The sequence below is a fragment of the Schistocerca piceifrons genome, chromosome 1 (assembly GCF_021461385.2).
Source record: "Schistocerca piceifrons isolate TAMUIC-IGC-003096 chromosome 1, iqSchPice1.1, whole genome shotgun sequence".
Lineage (NCBI taxonomy): Eukaryota > Metazoa > Arthropoda > Insecta > Orthoptera > Acrididae > Schistocerca > Schistocerca piceifrons.
In genome coordinates, this window is record NC_060138.1 from 1,064,663,824 (window position 1) to 1,064,685,897 (window position 22,074).

Below are 22,074 nucleotides of genomic sequence, written 5' to 3' on the forward strand. Positions count from 1 at the left end.
ATTAGACAGAAAAAAAAGCTTAGTCCGTCCACTACTCGCTGTTATTTTCGGACAGTGGTAGGTGGTTGGATACTATAAAAATCTCCAGTATTCGCCTATTAATTCTCACCTCGTGGTCTTGCGGTAGCGTTCTCACTTTCTGCGCACGGGGTCCCGGGTTCGATTCCCGTCGGGGTCAGGGATTTTCTCTACCTCGTGATGACTGGGTGTTGTGTGTTTTTCATCATCATTGACGCGCAAAGTCGCCGAATGGCGTCAACTAAAAAGAACTTGCAATACGGCGGCCGAACTTCACCGCATGGGGCCTCCCGGCCAACAATGCCGTACGATCATCATCTAATTCTTCGAAATTACGCCAAAAGTCATGTTGCTACTAGGGATCATACCACTCTTTGGGCGTTACGAATAGGAGGTGCTAAAAGGTGAAAAACTGAGGTTGAAGAACTTTGTTTTTCGTGTTAATTTGTTCGTTTTCATAGGCTGCTACAAGCGAATAAAAGCATAATATGTAGACACAGGCAGCAGATCAGCTATTTTCTAATTTTATTGTGAACCATGAATGAATTATTAAGTTTTGATTTTATTACTGTTACCATAATTTCCATCCTCTTATGGTTTCATGGAAGTGGCAGATAAATCTTTAATCTTTCAAAGCAAATAAAGCGTTGTACTTCATTGCTGCGTTGCCTCGTTAAATATTTCCAGACTAAGGTTGGTGCCGATCTGCAACACAACGAATGTTCGGCGACGTCACCGAGAAACAACAGTACAGACCAGATGCAAGTTTTATACCCTGCACATAACGTTAGCCACGACACGGCAACAAGGACACTACTGTTTCAGCAAAGCCGTACCAATTCTTGCTCGTCTGTAGGCATTGTTATTAAAATGGCACTGATCGCTTTTCCCATTTCCTGTAACTCAATATTTCAAACCATATATTACGAATAAAAATGATTCCTTAAAAAGGATTTATGTGAAAAAGGAAATATTTTAACGCTCCTGCTATGAATAATTAATATTTCGATTTTTTACTCGATTATTTGCAAAATGTAAACACCTGTTAGAACTGAGACCAAACGAATGCCGAAACGTACCTGTTATTCAGAACTAAAATACGGGTATCGGTTTTAACCGGTCGTCTTTCCCCATCCCTATTTTGCCATGTTGCGTATTTGTTATATTTCTCTGCATTTAAGTGTTCCAGCCCTGAACTGTTGCTCAGAGGATAATTTCCAGGCATAAGACAAAAGTGCATTCCTTAGACAACTTCATGTTTCACAGGTGCTAGGGCCTAAACAGAATGCCAGCCACGTAGCCCAACGCAGTGAGCTGCTCTCTATAGCAATGTAGGTTACCGTTACTTGTGACAGAAGAGGCAGTTTATTTTTAGAACACGCACGTGCTGCGGGCCTTGCTGTGTCAAGAGGCCGACACCGCACTACTAATGTTTGTGGAGGAAAATTAACGTTTTGCAGTTCTGAACTGTGCATTTTTGAGCGTCTGAAGAACACATTAGACGTAATTTATTTTTTATTAAACGACATGTTACGTATTACAGACTTGCTCACGGCTTTTATTTACATGCTCTGTGCCACTATTAAATGCTGAGCATTAATACGAAGTTGCTTTATATTGTTCACTCTGCTTACCTAAAAACGTTTTCTTGATGAACCTTCGCACCACCGCTGGTCAACGAAACAGCAGGGTAACCAGAATAATCTCAAACTCTGATAGCCATTCGTTGAGTTAACAAACTGGTTTTGCGATATTGTATCAGGTTCATAACACTAATGCCGAGTTTGCCTACAGTGTTCGCTTGCGGTATGTTTGCCTACCATGTCTCAACGCATTTCTGTAAAGTTTTCATGTAACGTACTGTCAAATGTCGCAGTTTTACGTTCCCAGCTTCCACTGCTTCCCAACCAACGTGTCGCGACATTCTGTGTCACGGTATTGTGGTGTTTCCAGAGGTCTAAGCTTTGTAATAGCGGTACGCGCGCATTGCAATTTTTAATGTGAGGTGTATTAATCTGTAACAAATTTGGAGGTAACGTGTACGAATTGGCAATTCAGCGCTTGCAACGGTGGGGAACTTGCCGGTAATTTGAGCTATGGTAAAAACTGCAACATTTGTTATCCTGCTTTTCTCATTGTGAAACGGCAATAGCATCTTGCCCACTTCAGCAGTTCCAGTGCTGAAGCTGAAGCGCTCCAGACATTTTATTTCAATTTTATAATGGAGACGTATTCGTACACAAAAGTTTTTTTTTCCTTGGTACGAAAATGGAGATGTGGAGAGTCTTTTGTGGCGGGTAAGTTTAGCGTCTGGAGTAATGCTTATTTCGTTGCTCTGATAATGATACAAGAATAAGGTGTGTAGTAGCCTCTGTTAGTAAGAAAATTAATGAAATGAAACTTAATTTGACATTACCTTCACATATTACAGCTAAATAAAAAGACTCATTTAAGAAATGAATTGGCCTAAATATAGTTGATTAGTGACCCACGCAACTTTGAACCGTCCCTGGTCGACAGACCAGATAGTCACGTACCAATAAAAAAAATAAATAAAAATAAAAAAACTCCGTTTATTTAGAGAACGCGAAAATCTCAGTTATTTGTTCCTCGCTCGACGTACCACGACAATCTTATTTACATATGTGTTCACATGATTGACTTTTTCGAAATCTAGATTAAGCGTAATCGGTTTTTATATTCGAAAACGGGATACGAAGCAGATGTCATCATATAACCGTGATTTCGATAGAGCAGTTCCGCTGCTCTTGTCATTGTCGAGTATGAAACCTCTATTTTCAAATCGCTTGTTAGTTCTTTTCAACATTCCTGTGACGCACGTCGCCTAGCTACAAGACTATTACGAATTCCTTACTGACCGTACACCTGGTTACCAGTTGCTTAAATGTCTACCTTTTTGTTTTCAGTTTCTAATTTTCCATGTAAGCTGTAATCAGAAGTTAGAAATAACGGGTCTGTTTTGTGAGGTACCTTAAGTTGCTGTTATCTGCAATAAAAATAATAGAGAAGGAAGACACTCAACGTGCGTAAAAAACGAAATTTCAAAATGCGGAATGACGCGATTATCAGTTAACATGGAATGAGCAGACTGGCGTAACGACAAAACGAATTTCTTAAGCTTTTTACGTTCTTAGACTCCTACACCAATAAGAAGCACTACCCGCCAATGCACTAAAGAGATAGACTATGGAAGTCGCCCTGCAGTTTTCCCGAGGTATGCGCCTCAAGCAGCGCGTCTAGGCAACCCGCTACACACTTGCAAAATCGCGATCTTTCTGGGCATAGACGGATCCCCCGGCGGTTGCGTCTGTAAATTGATTACCTCCAATCTCTGTATGTAGGTATCTTCCTTCTTCCCTGCTGGTTATATCAGCAGTTCTGCACTCGGAAATGCGGTGACAATGTTCAGAGTGACAACAGTTAATAGTTATACGATATCTTGACTCGAGATGTTTAGTTTGTCTAGTACTGTCTCGATATTTCCACGCTCTAAAAAAAAAAAAAAAGCTGTTAGTTAGTTAATGTCTGATACGAAGTATGTTGTTTTCTAAGTCAGACAGTAACGGCAGAAGAAAAAGACAGTGAAAGTTTTCAGAAAAACTAAAAACAAAATACCAATGCTTTATATTGGGAAGAAACGAAAGTGAAGCTAATTGTGCAGTGTGTGATAGTTACTTTAACATACGAGGCGTGTTTTTTAAAGTAAGTACGGTTTTGAAATTAATAAAAGACGTGCTAAGATATCTCAATAATTTTATTTTTACATGAAAGCCTGTACCTTAATCTACGCACTGACGCTATTACAGTCTGATTCTTCCTTGTTTACGTTGTGTACTGAGTGTTTAAGATGACTCCGATAATTGTGTGTCCTGCCGACTGTGAAGTCCGGGCTCTTATAAGATTTCTTAGTGCTAAAGGCCTAAAAGCGATCGATATTCATCGTGAGATCTGTGCAGTTTACGGAGAAAACATTATCAGTGATAGAATGGTAAGAAAGTGGGTGAGAGCATTTAAAGGTGGCCGCACAAATGTGCATAATGAACAACGGAGTGGGCGTCCTTCGCTCGTTAATGAAAGTTTGGTGCAGGAAGTGGACAATAAGGTGAGAGAAAACAGACGCTTTACGATTTCCTCCTTGCGGGATGACTTTCCTATGTTTTGTATGGCATTGTGACCGAGCACTTGAATTACCGAAAATTGTGCGCACGTTGGGTACCGAAAATGTTGGAGGATGTGTACAAAACCAAACGTTTAGATAGTGCATTGACTTTCCTTGAGTGGTACCACAACGACGGTGATGATTTCTTAAGCCAAATTGTTACGGGCGATGAAACATGGGTGGCCTACGTCACACCAGAATCAAAGCAACAGTCCATGGAAGTTGAGCAAGGGTATCGTTTTGCTGCAAGACAATGCCCGTCCGCGTGTGGCGAATCAGACCAAAGATCTCATCACATCTTTTCGATGGGAAACTCTAGATCATCCTCCGTACAGCCCCGATCTCGCGCCCAGTGACTACCATCTGTTCCTGCACTTGAAGTAACACCTGGGCTGTCAGCGTCTTCAAGACGATGACGAAGTCAAAACAGTGGTGATGCAGTGGTTAATAAGTCAGGCGGCAGACTTCTATGAGGAGGGTATTCAAAAACTGGTACAACGTTATGACAAGTTCGTCAATATTTACGGAAATTATGTAGAAAAGTAGATTAATGTACAGGCTTTCATGTAAAAAAAAAATATTGAGATATCTTAGCACGTCTTTTTTTTTAATTTCAAGACGGTACTTACTTAAAAAACACGCCTCGTAGAATATAAGGGAGCTACCGACTTAGAAAGGCATCTTAACGATGAAAAACTTAACAGGATGGTACAAACCAGCTCCACATCTGGCTCAATGCTCGATTTTGTGAGCAATAAAAAATACACCTGTAGTGCGAAACGTTCAAGCTACAGAAGACACTCTAGCCTACCACACTGTTTTCCACCATTGTTCGTACAAATCGATGGATTGTACAAGCAAATTAAACAAAAAAAACTATTTCCAAAATTTGAGGTTGTACAAAATCTATTTTGTGGATGAACTTCAACAGAAGTCACAAAAATAATACCATTGTACCTCGCACTGTAGATGTTTTTGTCAAAACTTTGAATGACTAAGTTCCATACTTTGGGCTAGGGGCAGATGCAAGTACTGATCGATGTGCCAATGTGAATGTGTACCAAGAATCTCTTGAAAGCAGCTTCAGACTGCTCGATTCATATTCCGCTCCTCCACGACTCATTACAGCACTGAAAAACACTTCCAGCAGGTCTTTGCTGAGTTTATATGCCAATACGAAAGTCTTTTGTGGGTCAAATCTGCTTCTGCCAGCGTCATACACAATTAAAGATGAATATAGACTTAATTACACCTACAAAATCATTTCTTGTTGAATGAACCAGCCAAGTTCCCTCAGGAGATCTTTTAATGTAAACTGGCAATCTTGTATACTGGCATCACTATCTTGTGGCAAAAGCCGTAAAATATAAACGCTTATTTTGCATAAAAACTGTACATTATGGATATAAACATTTCATTTCTTCTAAAAGCATAACAAAACCTTTCACAGGTTTTGTTGAGGAATTGTGAGAAAAGTAAGCCGCCTGTCAAATTGATATTTTGTCTTCTGTGCCTGTGGAAACGGTGGACCAAATGACTCACAGTGCAACAAAAACAATTATTCACTGAAGAACTGTAATTTTGTTGCTTGAAATATGAAGCAGACCAGTGCACTGTCAAAGTTGAAAATTGGTGTAAAGCTAATTCCCTTTGTGTCAATCGAAAAAAAATACAAGACCTGTATGTATCATGGAATAATAATACTGAACTTGAGCAGAACTCAAATGTTGCTAATTTCCTTGGAATCTCAATTGATTCAAAATTATCCTGTGGTAGCCATATAGAAAAAATGGGAAGCAGCATTAGCAAAGGAATATTTGCTCTAAGGAAGCTGCGTCTTTGACTAAATGTGCCAGTACTTAAAGTGGTTTATTTTGCTTTAATACACAGTCATATTTCCTATGGTACAATACTGTGGGGACATCAAAGCAAGGCAGCTAATGTCTTCAAACTACAAAAGAAGGCAATAAGACTGATATGTAGCTTGGCACCCAGAGCTCACTGTAGGCGAAGCTTTAAAAAATTACAGATTATACTACAGTGTGTAATGCATATTAAGGAAAACTATCCGAGTTATCAACAGTATGACATGCGACATAATTATAACACGAGACACAAGCAGGACCTAGTTTCTTTCTGATGTAACTATAAAAAAACACAAAAGTGCTTCTTATACAAGTCCATAAAATTTTTTAATGCCATACCCCAACATATCAGGGATCTTCCAATTCAAAAAAAAAAAAAAAAAAAGGTAAAAGAAAAAAAAAGTAAAATAATTTCTTCTTGAGCTCAGCATTTATGAAACTGATGAATTTTTAAGGGAGCCAAAGAATATGGTATGACTACACTTTGTGATCAGTTTTTATATACTTCTATATATGAGTAAGTCTGTAATTGGCTAAATTTACTATGCAATATCAATTTGTACCCGAAATTTCTGTTTTGTTTTTGTGTGAAGGTACCATAATTATTTGTGTAATATTTATACTGTGTAATATTTTTCTTGTTTTTGTAATTATTTGTGTAACATTTATACTATGTAATATTGACTTTTGTAATGCCTCAGATGATCTCTGAGGTCTCTACAACAATAATCAATCAATCAACAGAACTGTCGCTACATTTCACCAGGCCAAATGTAAACATGCTAACCATTGCATTAATATTAGGAATTTCAGAGAAATTAGTTTATCTGTACTACTACAGGTGTCACAGAAATAAGCCAAATGGTTTAATTGTTAAAATCAGTGCTTGATTTCAACTATAAATGAGAAAAACTGTCAGCTCCACTCCGCACAGTGCGTGGTAACAGGAACTCGGCTTCCTGCCCCGAATCACGTGACTTAGGTATTGGTTTCAGTGTAATGACGTCACGCTTTGTCTATATTATTTGTGGTCTATGCCTTTAGCACCTCAGCAAAGGATGCTCACTCTCTGCTCGTAGCTCACTGGCTGCTGAGACAAGCACTGCCTATTTGTCCCGGAGCGGCGAGTTGACAGCCTATAAAATGAATGAACGTTTAATAGGTTATGTACCGCAGAAGTAACACGATTGTTGATGGCGAGTCGCTACGAGGACCAGATAAGGCTTCTAAGCTCACTTTTGTAAATATTGTTAAGATGGTACGCACAACTCTGCACACGGATCAGCACAATATTTATATCGGATGCTTATTGTTATGGTACAAAGTACTGTAGTGGCTTGTGTTAGCCGCGACTTTAGATATTAGGGGAACAGCACGAAGCCAGCCGACTACTACACGGATCACAGAGGTGATCAGTAATTATGGTTTATTAAAAATGTTTCCCATTTGTATTCAGTATTTTGGTTACGAGACACTGGTGTTCAAACAAAAGTCTTTGACTTACAAAGATGTCCAAACGAGAATATATAACAGATACTTCGAGAAAGCATAACTTTCCTATTTTCTAAGCACAGTCTAACATATTAGACTGTGTTTCTAAGTGCATTCTTTTCGAGGATGGGTGCTCACACGGGAGAAAAAATATGTATTCTGCTCTCAAACGACAGTTAAACGAAATAAAAATAGGATCTGGATGCCTGGCACGTATATTACGCAATACATTGCAACAAGGAATTGACTCTCCCTTTTAGATATAGAACTTTTTGTTACGGAAGTGTTCAACGTTTTTCATGTTTATGCAGTTCACACAGAGGAACTGAAAGATTTCTGTGAAATTGTGGACGCAAATTACAAACAGCTTCCAAACTACTCCACGACCAAATGGCTATCGTCGTAACTAGCGATAGAAAGAACTCTGCAGTTGTATCTCTCTCAGCGTAGGAGCTAGGAGATCTGTGCCTACAAAAATTAGAAATTTTATATAGAATGATTTTAGTTGCAACATCTTTTATTTGTCTTCTCTTTATGAATTTCTCTGAAAAACGAACTTAAGAATAATCCACACCCCTCAAAACCAGGCAAGCGTTAAATTCCTTTTCAGACGCTGGATTGGAAAAAGAGTGCCAGGCGTACGTCAAAAATGTATCTTATTTGTATGGAACTTGCACCGAATACACAGAAAAAATGGATGCAGGCAATGGATGAATTCAACTGGCTTAAAGACATAAATGACTTTTGCATTGAGGCCATTCTTCCATATCTCTAGTATTTACAAATCGAAGATGTGAAAATAGTTGATTCCAAATTGATGGATCAGTTTTGTAACATCAAGAATTGTCCCAAATTGACAATACTGGACGTGAACTCAGAACTATATTAACAGTAGCGTTCGTTGTTTGAAAAATTATCGATGTCGAAACATTTTCTGAAATTTTGAAAATGTGCCAATTTTTCTTTGCGATTTCTGGTAGCAATGCATCTACTGCAAGTGTTTTATTTCTCGTATAGCTGTGCAATGGGCAAAACATTTGTTGATAGATTCTGTCAAAGGAATTTTACTAGTCAAATTTCAAGGATGTCCTATGAGGAATTTTAAAGCCATATTTTTCAAGACGTTAATTTAGTCCAATTTTCTCAGTAGAACATTGTGATGAAAAATACACCGCTGGAAAATACTGAGAGTTACCTCAAGCTGATTGTATTCCATTTGTAACAATCAAATACCATTGTTTAATACTACAGCAGATTTTCAATGTATTATTTTCTGCTCATATTGAGATTAGAGCTTGTTTGTCGCCCCACTGTGTCAAATATAAGTAATTTATTTATTCTATGTAAATTGTCAGGCTTTTTTAAAAAGATATCAGGCTTTTTGTAAAGCACCATCCTGCTTTTGATAATTTTGAGTTGGTAACTCTAGTTAAACCAAAATTTTGCCACTCTAAATTTTCAGATGCCTTGCAGTTCGCTTTTTCTTCTTTGTTTGCCTGTCCCTCCCACTCGAATTCTGTATCAACTTATTAATCCTCCTGCCACACTGAACAGCTACAGATCTTTAACATTTTTTACAAGCTTGACAACAACATCTTAATCAATGTACTTCTGATTACCAATCTACCAGCCCTCATGCTCTGTCACACTCACTCCAACCCCTGTCCCCCCTCCCCCAAAACCTCTCATCTAAATCTTCTACCTCAAAAAACTTTCAGCATCCTCTCCCCCTCATATACCCGACTGCAAAATATAGCCACAACTCTATAAATTCTTCCACATTTAACAGAACACCCATTTTCCAATGACAGGGCTCCTATTCCCTACATTCTACTCCTTCCCCTTCCAACAGCTTGCCTGTAGTGCTTTTCACCATTTTCATCCAGTATTCTGTCCAAAACATAGTCTCACAAAAAGTGTCTCACCTGCTGTTCAATTTTTTTTCTCAAATTAACAAATCGCTTTTTTCATTCATTCTTACTCCCTAACAGTCCCAAACCACACACCTCCATTACCAACAACAGTGCCAAACAGTAGTGGAAACTTCCAGCTTTATTTATGTACCCGAACAAAAAAGTAGCTTTTATCGTAACAAAAAACTTGGATTGTTGCTGATATTGTCTCTTTTAAACCATATTTCCCTCACATATTTTAATGATTTTTAAAGTCACTTTTATATAGGGTCAATTTTAAATCTTCTTTACTGAAAATTGAATATACAAGTGTTACATGCCAACAGACCATTCCCGAACCATATGGGGCAAAATGGGACGAAGTACCAATAAGAAAAACAATTGTTGAAAAGATAGAAGTGGGTGCTTATGTTCTGAGGAAAAATGCAAGTAAGAAAGTGAAACATAACATTTGAAAATTTATGGACTTGATTTTTGTCAGTTTATGATACTGTTATTGAATGTCAGAGAAAAGAACCCAACAGTTCCTAACTTCTTAACTTTATGCAACTTAAGGAGGACTAATGTTTTCTTTTTCTTCGTTATTATAATTACTTCCTTTAAAAGAGAAACAAGACTGTACATTAATGTCACTGATGGTTGATCCAATTAAGCAGCACAATTAAACAAAAAATGCTCCATTTCATTTCTCATTCCAATTTTCTCCAATAATGCATTCTGTTCAGTCTGAAGTGACTTTTTAATTTGGGTTAGCCACGCTTTCATCAGTGCAATGACTCACAAGAGTGCTGGCACATTTTCTTGTATGAAACTGATTTCCCAGCAATGGCCACTTACCTAAGAGATGACCAACCATGCATTTATCTGTTCCGTCCCTCCAGCTTAGGGTTGAGAGAATTTGTTGCTAATAAACCGTGACGTTTTTCTAAAATTTACTAAAAACCGCCATAATTAGTGAATCATAAACCAGGGCATTTCAGGACATTTTTTCTTAACGTTATAAAATTGAAATATTTGTGCAAATTACTGCTGTATTCAATTGATTTAGTAAAATAAATAAACAAATGAACACTTTACACTGTAATTAATTTAATAATACACAAAGTAGGACATTCAAATGGTAATAACATTTTATTAGTACTGGTAACAAAAGAACTTTTTAATTTGAAACTATTACTACGAGATAAAAAATTGTCTACTGAAACACTGTATGTTGAAGTGCAAAGTTCACATAATTTGTTATCCTAAGCCTCATATTTATCTGAATTCTGAACTTTGGAGAGAAGATCTTTCTGCTGTATGATCTTTTCATAAAACTTGGAGCAACTTATTTGATAACTGAAAACACATTTAATAATTGCTTTGCCATTGTTACTTGAAATCAGTTTTGTTCCTCAGTACATCGCACATTCACGAGAGAGAATACTTGTACCACGTTTGCATTATCCCCTGGAATATGGAAGATGAATTAACACAGATTCAGCAACTGAGAATACTGTTCTTCACATAGGTCCATTTCTCCTGACATGTTTTACTACCACAGTTATCGCTATGTTTGCTGATTTCTGATTCAGGGAACTGCTTGAGTAAAGAAAACTGGTCAAACAATAAACTATCATTTACTGACAATCCTCTGCCTTGTAAAAATGTTATTGTCCTTGCCACATTGCTGGATTCAGGTTCTGTGTCCAGCAGCATCCATTGACATTTGTTGACCATTTTTCTAAATAAGCTGTACACGTTTCATAAAACTGTTCTTCACTAATTTCTGCAACCTCACTGTTGTGCAAGAGAGATGTCACATTTGGTCTCAGAATACTTTCTTCAATTGTTCATATTGAGATTCGTATTAGCGTGCACCAGAATCAACTTCTTATCCAGTACTACCCAGCTGAAGGGGGATACTTGAATACACTGTTTAAGTAATTAGTGAAGGTCTGACATTATATGGATGTGTACTGCAATTTGATATTACTGTTCCTGTAAGAAAGTCCTAAAGTCAAGTACATCTTACAGATCATCCCAAAAAAGGTAGTGCACAGAAAGTCTTGTGGTCCAGTCAATTGCTTGTATCTTTGATTGGGGAAAGTAGGTCTTGACTGGACAAAAGAGCATTTTGGGCTCAGTTGCGTGGGGTGGCACTTGAAGATAGAGGGCTTGCATCCTCTGAACTAGATGCCACACATTTGTAAAAGGTCCATATGTCAGACACACGACACCACATGCACAATAGGGAGTCAGCTAGAGCAATGGTGTGCAGTTGACATCTTTTCAGAATTTTTTTGTTGATGATGCAACCAGATGGTATGGATCTTCATTGTAAAATATTTTTGGTGAATTGCTCACCACACTGCAAGCCATGTCACTCCCGGGTGATATCTTTCAACCATATTCCAGTGGCAATTCATCATCAGCTGGCCATACACATCACATGGCATAGGTGTCCTGGTACAGGAAAGATTCGTGTGCACATAACTATAATAAAAGAAGAACATTTTGATGTGGAGAGTGCAGGCGATGTGAGAGAGTGCCATAAGGGGCAGTCAGTATGGAGGTGCCAGTTCAGCCATGAGGATACAGTTGAAGCTGTGTCAAAAATGGATCCACATTTTGAGCCTGATGTTGAAAATGCTCAAATATTGATCAGTCCCAGTTCTCTACTGCAAGGGAGAAGGTGAAGACATCATATCGTATCTTGAAGATTAGTCCATTGCCAATGAAGTAACCTAAGGCTGCCAAGATCCACTGTACCATCACTGGGGTCACTGGTAGGATCTGCTCCAAATGAGATACCTGGGATGCCATGTGGGTGTCAATGAAGGTGACCTTTTGTACAATATCTAAAGTTGAGGTAGCCCAAGTGGAGAGCTTGTAGAAGGTGTTTATAGTTCAGCACTGTCATACGGTGGACATCCTTTGTAAATACAATGCACAAACGCCAAAGTGTATTTATTTTCTGCAGTGGGACCACATTCCCCACATGGAGCCCTCTGCCGATTTCCTTCGCATGTGACTTGAGTGTGTTGCTGTTACTGCCTGCTGCATTCCCAAATGGCTAGATTCATACTAGCAGCATCTGGGTCTCCTCCTCAGAATGGGCAGAAAAAATTAAATCATCTGCATAAGTATGACATTGGAAACTGTATCTTCTCAGCATGATCCCCAAAAGACGTTTCCGCCCACGTAGAAGCAGCATTATCTCTATTACATAGAAGATCATTGAGATAGAACAGCCCTATTGGGCTGAATATAAAATAGAGATATGTCCTTCAACCCCACCATTAATCGTGACTCTCAAGGAGGTACTGCAGAGAATGCACATGATCATGTGGGTATAGGCGACTCAGTAGGCCATATGATCCATCACAACAGCCAAGTAAGAATGGATCATGTTATCAAATGTGCTGTCAAAGTCCATGGAGCTGAGGGCACCACACAACCTTCATGTAGATGCAAGGGTGATCACATCTTGACAGTCGCTAGGGGCTGTCTGAGTATTGCTGTCCTGTTCCCCAAAAGATGTTTGTTCCAATGAAATAACTGGGTGCAATACTCATTTAAGACACATTGCCAAGGTTCTGCTGAAGACCTTGAAATAACAGTTGAAGAGGGTGGTTGAAGAGGGTGATTGTGCAGTAATGTTCAATCCATGTGCCTCCAGCTGATATGGGCACTAGAATAACGAGACCTTAACATGAAAGCCAGTGGAATGGGAACCGCTACTGAGAGCATTTCTGGTACATCTGCTTCTGCCAAGTGGCCATCATATCCTTAAAGGTCCAGCAGATTTCCAATGAAAACCATTTGGTCCTGGTGTTTCCACAACATCATTGCTCGTTATCTCCTCCAAAAGGGATGCCAATGTCATATCATCACATGTGCCACTGAGGGTCAGATGGACTGCTACCAAGGCCACACTTTGTGGTGCACCTCCTGATATAGTTGGTGAGAGTTCTTGATGAATGCAGGGTGATGTCAGCCTGGGTTGTCATCCTTGTACCATCAGGGAGATCCAGAGCATTTACCACTTTTCATCATGTTTGTCATCAGTTTCCATAACCCTCGACTTCTCCTCACCCTCTGCCTCCACAGATTGACCATGCAGATGTATGCTCTAAGGTCTGAGAGAGCTGTGAGCCAGCATTCCATTCCTAGAATTACGTCAGTGCCAGAGCAATCTTTCCCTAACATAATCAACCAACACACATTGTAAAGTTGGTGTGGCACATTCCAGTCACCATAGAAGCAGTGACAGATACCACACATTCACATGACATCCACATTCAATTTCCATAACCCTCGACTTCTCCACATCATCTGCCTCCAGAGGTTGAACATGCAGATGTAAGCTCTATGGTCCAAGAAAGCTGTGAGCCAGCACTCCACCCCTAGAATTTCTGTCTCAAGGTCAGAGGAGACATAGATGTGATTGAGTCTGCTGGCAGAATGACTAGTCACGTAAGTAAGGCAGGACAATCACCATGTAACACCTCCCATGTATAAGTAAGACACAGGTGTTGTACCAATGCAGTTTGAGGCATGGATTGTAGTTTGATTGCTGGTCTTCCTGAGAGAGCACACTATTAATGTCTCTGCCAAAGTGACATGATTATAGTGCTCCAAGAAGAGAGGCATAATTTCTTCGCATACAAAACGCGATCGGTCCCACCTTTTATCAGTCCCAGAAGGAGCACAGCCATTAACAACTCGAGTCCCCTGCATAATTATCGCCAGTCCCTGTGATTATGGCAAATACATGACATTGGTTACCTCTATTCCATCTTGTGCAAGGGCGGCCATTCCACTGCCTTCTGTAGCAGCTGGAGTGATGTAAGCAATAAACCCATAGAAGTCTGGTAAGGCCTCAGAAAACTTCCTGCAGGATAACAACATCCATGTCTTCCACTCTGAGAATGTCGCACAGCACTCAATGTTTTATACATGTGCTGATCATGCTGAGATTGATGGAGACAATCTTGTAGGCTTGCAACTGGTCCTCAGGCTGGTGGGGGGGGGGGGGCATCCATAACAGTGTGAGGAGGTGTAACTGCAGCAGATCAACCAAGACAAGCTGCCTCATTGCTGCGCAACACATTCTCTCATTCCTGCAGTGCCTAGGCAGTAGTTGCCTGGGCATCCCCAGCCAAAGATCTGGGGACTATGTCATCTGCCCAAGCCATCAAGTGAGTGGTAATATCTTCAGAAGACTCCCCAGTGGATCATAATGGCTACAAGGATACTTCTCGTGACACAGGGTGTTGTTTGTTAGGTTGGTTGGCAATCAAACACTGCAAGTTCAACAAGAGCAAATAAGTTAATGGCCCGGTGAAAGAACACGTGTCAGAATCCACCACTGAGTCTTCCATTGGAATTGCATCGTGGTGGTGAGAGATCGCATCAGCTAGTGACAATGTCATGGGTACACTGGCTGATGTCATCTTTAGCTTCTTATGTCTCTTTGGGGACTGCTGTTTCTGAGAGTGTGTGTCTGTGTCAGATGATGTGAGTGAGTCCTGATGTCCTGGTACAGAGGCAGTTGTGGGCACATACATCACATCAACTTCCATACCACCACATGGAACTTCTTTTCACCTCCTTCTAGATCCAGTGGGGCATGAGGGGTGTCTGTGTTAGGCATTGGCTGCCCCTCCTTGTCCTGTCTTGACATTGCTAGTTGCGAAAGTTCCTGTGGGTGGTCAGGCCCATGCATCTGATTGGGGATCCACATACTACGTATTTGAAATGTAAAGAAGTTAGGGTGATGAAAGCCATCAGATCTGTAGGCTGGAGCTGGACAATCCATCACTGTGGAAACTCTGAAAGAATATGGCCCTCTTTTCTGCAACCTATATCTACAACTACAGCTACATCTGCATCTAAACTCTGCAAACCATGTGAAATGTATGGCAGAGAATATGTCCCATTGTACCAGTTATTAGAGACAGGTCTTTGGCTGACCATCATATTTGATGATTGGCTGCATCTGCTGATGTAGAGGTAGGATGAAGCATGATTACTGAGTTCAATGCATACCTGCCACACTCCATTCAGTTGAGGGTAGGTGGTGAATTGTGTCCACTGCTTCACAACGTGGCTGTGAATCATTCTGTAGGGCCTGAGTGCTGTCACCACATAGTTTGCTGGCACTTTGAATGGGAGTTCGAATATGTGGATCATCCGGAGTCTGAGACCTGTATGATCCACTGTCACTGGACCAATGTTGCCATCTGAATGTTGGAATTTGAACCCATCCCTCATCTTCTCTAAATTCACATTACCTGCAGCATCAGTTAGTAATTTAACGTAAACCACACTGCTCACAATTGAGAGATGGTCCAACAAGATCAGAAGAAGGTATCTTCACATGGTCTCAAATCTTTCTAGTTATAGCACTTTGGGATGTGCATATTCATTCAAAAAGCTGAATTTCAGCATTGATTTCCAATATAAATTGGCCATTTGCTTCAAAAGAAACTCAATTCTGTGAAAGCTGATGTAGTACATAAACAACTTCAGGGAATGCACTGTGGTGAGGACGTAAACAGACCTGTCCACACTTCTCTGCCAACAAAGGCAGACCGACTGAGATACCATGACTTACAACCCATCCCCAGAGCTTTATTTCTGCCCATACCTCATCTCCTGCCCCTAAACTTTCTTTCTGTTCTCTTCTTGTTTCATCCCTAAATGTTGGATACAATTGAAATCCATGTCACTAATGGTTCCTTTGAATCTGTACAGCGACTTTTCTATGTATTGTTGGTTGATACTCATAAAGCAAGCCGCTATGCCTGCTCTCATGAGCTATTGGATCGAGGTTGCCAGAAGACTCATGAATTGTATTCAAAAACAAAAAACACAAGTACAACACACATTTGGTTACCCAGAATCCATGTTAGTTTATGTAGTAGTGTAAATAAAAGCAAGAAGAAACTCTAATTTACCACTGTTGTAAGTCATTCAAACAGCACTAGAACAAAACTATCAAACAGAGAACTCCATTTGCAGCTGTAACACTATAACCACTAGCTGAGGCAATGGTAAATCTGGGCATGGTCACAAATCTGTAGCTATCTGTAGCAGTGGCAGAGTCCACACTACATATTTGATTGTTGAGTAATATACTGCAACACGAATTTATCTGTCATCACAGTGTTCAATCTGCAGAAATTATTGCAGATTTCTACCTGTGTCTATTATCCATAATATGTCAACATTTTGGTGCTATTCCTGATATTCTTGCTGCGTATGACAAGAGTGGACATAGATACAATCCGTTTGAGGTCAACAGTGTATAGTGTGTTACTGTTTCTTGAAATCTGGGACAAAGTCATTTTGCACACATTTTTAGTTTTGTTCAAGCTGAACAGGAAAAGTTTGCAACTTATTGTACCTTTCAATGGTGTAATCTATTATCAATTTGAAGCTGTAGCTTAGTATTTCAAGGACTAGTTATGATAGTTGTTTGGATGACTTCACTGTGACAACCTTAATGTTGAATCAGCTTAAAAGAAAAACGAGATATGTTTTTAACTGATCTGTTTTGCCTTACAGTGAGGGATGGTGGCATATGACCAAAACCAGTAGATGATGTATAGGTTAAATAAAACAGCTGATTGTTAAAATGCATTTTCTAAAGAACTTAATGGCTGTTGGTTCTCACCTGATGAAAACATTAAATGAATTAACCTTGAGAGAAAGCATTTAGAGTTTTGTACTTGCTCCATGTTGTAGTGCCTTCTGACACTGTCCCTTCTCATCAGTGATGCTATCATGAAGTAAACTAATAGTGTGGCTTCTGATAGGATTGTGGGTAGCTGCTATTAAGAAATGAAAAATCAGAATGCTGTCACAGTGTGTTTATTGTAAATAAGCACAGTAAACTTCCCTGTAATACACTTCTGATACTGATAAATATATCTACCTTGAAAATGGAAATAGACCACACTCATAACCAAAACAGATATCTCAGCTGGATCATATATGAGCACAGACAAATTCATTTAGTGCACTGCAAAGTCTACTATGTCTTCCATGATACTATGTTATAGCTCCTTATATATTTTCTGGTGACATTGTCTCTGTCATTTGTTTTGCAAAACTGGAAGTTAACTACATTGCATTAATGCTGCATTTATGACCAGTGGCTTCTCCTGGCATGTTATTTATCAAAAATGGACTATTGTTATTAACACACTGACAGAAAAAAATCGCAACTCCAAAGGAGGCGTTTGACATAAACGAAAGTTGGTAGGTATGTTCTTGTACCTGAAAGATGATGTCTCTTCAAATTTCATGCTAGTCACAAAAGAGTGGCACTAGTCGCACCTCCATAAGGATACAATTCAGGTCTGCTTTAAATACATGCTGTAACGGTCGTTATCATGAGTTACCTTTGAGATTGGACAGTGAGTTGACGTTAGTCAAGAATGCCTTCAGGGTGACAAAGATGCCATTATCAACATTACGAGTTTGAATAAGCTATTGTGATAGGGCTATGAGAAGCTGGATGTTCCATATGTGATAATACAGAAAGACTTGGCAGAAATGTAGCCACTGTAAATGATTGCTGGCAGCAGTAGTGACAAGAAGGTATGGTTGCAAGAAGCCCAGGCTCCAGATGACCATGTGGTTCTCCCAAGAGGAAAGACCATTGTGTTCAGCGTATGGCCCTGGTGCATCGCACTGCATCTGCAGCAGCTATTTAAGCAGCATTTGGCACCACAGTGACACAACAGACCAGCATTTCATATTTGCAAAGGCTTATCTCACTCTTACATTAACCTGTGGTCTTGCAATGTTAATCACTTAAATACAGGGTGACAATTATTGAACTACATGAAATAAAATCACCATAACTATTGAACGGTTTGTATTAGGACATTCAAATTGCATGGTTGGCTGCAGGGCATGATGGGAATTAGTATGCACATGCATATGCGGATGTGCTTTGTTGTTGTTGTTGGCTATTTGCAAGTAAAAATGTCACAGTACACCTTGCCTGACCGTATAGCACTTGTGAAGGTCTGGTATGCAAGCAATAACAGCCAAAATGTGGCTCAAAGGAAGTTTGCGACCAAGTTCAAGCTGAAAACAACCGGTCCAAGTGTGCTAACTGTCAAGAATTTGATTTGCAAGTTTGAGAGAATGGGTGGTTTTCACAATGACAGTGTTGACAATGTTGGTTGTCCAAAAAGGGTGAAAATGCCTGAAAACATCGAGAAGACATGTGCTGTTTCAAACTAGCCCCAAGAAATCGATCAGACAAGCTGCACAACAGGTGGCAATCAACCGGGAGACACTGCGACAAAGTGTTGTTGAAGTCCTGCATCTCGTCCCATACAAAATTCAAACCCACCAGCCATTAAGCTCTGGGGCCATGGAACAGTGGCTGTGTTTTGCCATCACTATTGTCCACAGAATTGCAGAACAGGACTTTGATGTGAATATGGTTTGGTTTGGTGATGAAGCCCACTTTCATGTGGATGGGTTCATCAATAAGCAAAACTGGAGCATCTGGGGGGATGAGAATCCACATTTTGTGATCGAGAAGTCTCTTCACCCTCAACAGGTGACTCTGTGATGTGCAATGTCCAGCCAAGGAATAATCGGTGTTATATTCCTTGATGGCACGGGGACTACCAAATGGTACGTGAAGGTTTTGGAAGATGATTTCATCCCCATTATCCAAAGTGATCCTGATTTCATCAAGATAGGGTTCAAGCAAGAGTGAGCTCAAGCACATCGAAGCAGGAGATGTTTGATGTCCTGGAGGAGCACTCTGGGGACCATATTCTGGCTCTTGAGTACCCAGAGGCCACTGGCATGGGTCTCAATTGGCTGCCATAATGTCTAGGTCTGAACACATGTAACTTCATTTTGTGAGGCTATATTAAATACAAGGTGTACAGCAATGACCTCAAAACAAAAAAAAAAATCATTCAGGAGGTCATCGACAGCATCACTGTTCTGAAACTTTAGTGGGTCATACAGAATTTCCCTATTTGTCTCCACCACATCATCACCAATGATGGCAGGCATATCAAACACGTCATAACGTAAATTCAAATGTCTTTAGTGACGTTTACATGTTGAATAAAGTATGTGCACACCATAGTTTGTAACTAATTTACTTTTTTTTCCACATAGTTCAGTAACTGCCTCCACGGAATGTTACCTAGACAAATGTATTCCTGAAATTTCATTACTTTACATTAATTTTTTAAAGGTGGTGAGGTTCTTTTCTGTCAGTGTGATTAAAATTATGATTGCTTGGGGCCGGTTTGCTGGGTCATCCCCAATCTCTGTCAGTGTGCAAGATATCTTTTCATGTAGTGAGCTGCTCCTCACGCCACCAACTGGCTTCAAACACAGTATGGCATGGTACATACACCACTCAAGGTCGCTCTCATGATGGAAACCGTCACCCATTACAGTTTGGTTGCTTTGTAAGCTACTGCTTAAGAAAATAATGTAATATTTGGATATTTGTAATACTTGAAAGTTCTAATTAAAGCAAATATATAAAGAACTTGACTATGACAAGACAGGTCACAAGGAAGAAAATTATATTTGCTCAGCTTGCCACTTAACTGATGAAAGGAAATGTTGAGGCTTCAACAGACATACACGAAAAAAGAGAGAAAACTTTCAGAATAAATCCTCTCTTGAACTAGAATGCATGTGCACACGCACACAAGCAGGCTTATGCCCATGTTGGCTAGATGCACAACACAGTTAGACATGTGGACTAGGGTAGGGTAGGGCTGTGTTGGGTGGGCTGGGTAGAGGGAGAGAGAGGCAAGAGGCAGGAAGAGGGGTTGGTGGTGGGTTGCTACTGGCTCACAAAGAGAGGCAGCTGGTATTCTACTAAGAATGGGGTGGGGGATGCATTTTCTAGGCATGTGATGCAATAATGCCAGAGCCAGTGGGGAGTGGCTCATGAAGGTGACATGGAGATGTGAAATAGTAAGGAGTGATATGACATGGGAAGGGGAAACTGTTAAGTGGAGGGTGTGGGGACAGTGGGTTAACCCAGTAGTGCTGTAATTAAATTTTTAAAATTGTTTTATATTTTTCAATTTATTACATCTCAAGGCTAATTAAGGAAATGAAATGCTGTATAAAAATAATTATCAAATTTTTAATTTTCAAAATAAATGCCACTGTCATATGGCAACACTGAGTGCTTACAGGAGCTAATATTCTGTATTTACATAAGCGGTCAATATAAGTAGTGTATGACCATACTCAGATATATAATTAATCCTTTAGAGTGCAGTGCATATACAGTAAATGAATTAGTAGATGAACAGCATGTCCTGCATCTAGCATGAATGAAACAGGATGAAACACTCAACGCATAATCCTACTTTACATTTTGAACACATTGTTTGTACAATTGACTTACAGTTATTTCCAACATACCTTTTATTTTTCTTCTCTTCTATGTGTTGAATAAAATTACAAATCTGGTCAGATTTATGAAATTAGATACATGGTTATCAGTTAAAACCTTTGGTGCAGATGATCTTCCAGCTTCTTTGGGAAGGACCTAGGATTTACATAACAGCACATTCTTTTATTTCACACTTGAATTGTGGCTGCCTGATTTATTATACAGAATCCAACTGTTCTGCATAGCTGCATCAAGCAGGAACCAGTACCATTTCTTACTATGAATTCCATTTCTGTAGCATCCCAGATTTTGATCGATTTGGCCTATTCCTCCCATGTACATGTTATACTTTGGAATTACTTGAGGCCTCAGGATTACCACATTCCTCTTTGTTTTCTGAGAAAACCTCTTAACTGTACCAACAGGTTGGCTGCCACATGAGGAGGAGATCATTGTGACTACCATGACACAGGCGCACAGCAATTCATCATTTCTCTCAATTACTCTTCATAGTACCCACGATCTTTCTTGGAAAAATAGCCTTTACTTTAAAGTGGTAGGTTTTGGAATTCTATTTTCTCTTATAGTTCCAATGGCTGAGTACCCAGAGAATTTTAAAAATGAGAGAAGTGCAGAACTGGAAAGCAGATTATCCATGGGAAAGTGTGTAATGTAACTCCCTCTTCTCTTCTGGAATTTCATCAAGTAATGCCAATAAGGGGCCTGCTGCCTTTCCATATACTTTCCCATACTCTGTGTTTGCTTTTGGACCTTTTCCGTGGTAAAGTTCAAAATTAACTAAATAGCCATTCTTAGTGCTGAGGCTGCATATTTTGTACCCAAATCGTATGGGTTTACCTCAAATATATAGCTTGCGACCATGGCAGCTAAAATGTGTAACCATACATTTGTTGTATGGCAGATGCTATTCAGGTACAAAAGTATCTATACACTGCTTATTTAGCAATTCCATAACTGGACGGATTTTCCAAACCTTATCATTATGGTCAATTTTGGTGTTATCGGCACAGCACAAAAATTGACAGATTTGTAGAAATCTATCCTGCCTCATGGAGTTACACACAGCTTGGTCCTTCATGTCATTATTACTATCCCTGTGATATCATGTAGATTGCAGAATATTGTACCTACTAACAAACAAAATACCAATGAAGCATTTAATCTCATCAGCTGTTATATTTGGATCTG

At 39.6% G+C, this 22,074-nt stretch overlaps 1 protein-coding gene across 1 annotated transcript in view; it reads left to right on the top strand.

Moving 5' to 3' along the window:
* Window positions 1-2,213: 2,213 nt before the first annotated feature.
* The window catches only part of LOC124805312 (UDP-glycosyltransferase UGT5-like), a 71,382-nt gene continuing 51,521 nt past the window's right edge, over window positions 2,214-22,074 (top strand). Inside the window, exon 1 of the mRNA XM_047265831.1 lies at window positions 2,214-2,315. The gene's annotated coding sequence lies outside the window, so the exon portion shown is untranslated. The remainder of the gene's footprint in view (window positions 2,316-22,074) is intronic.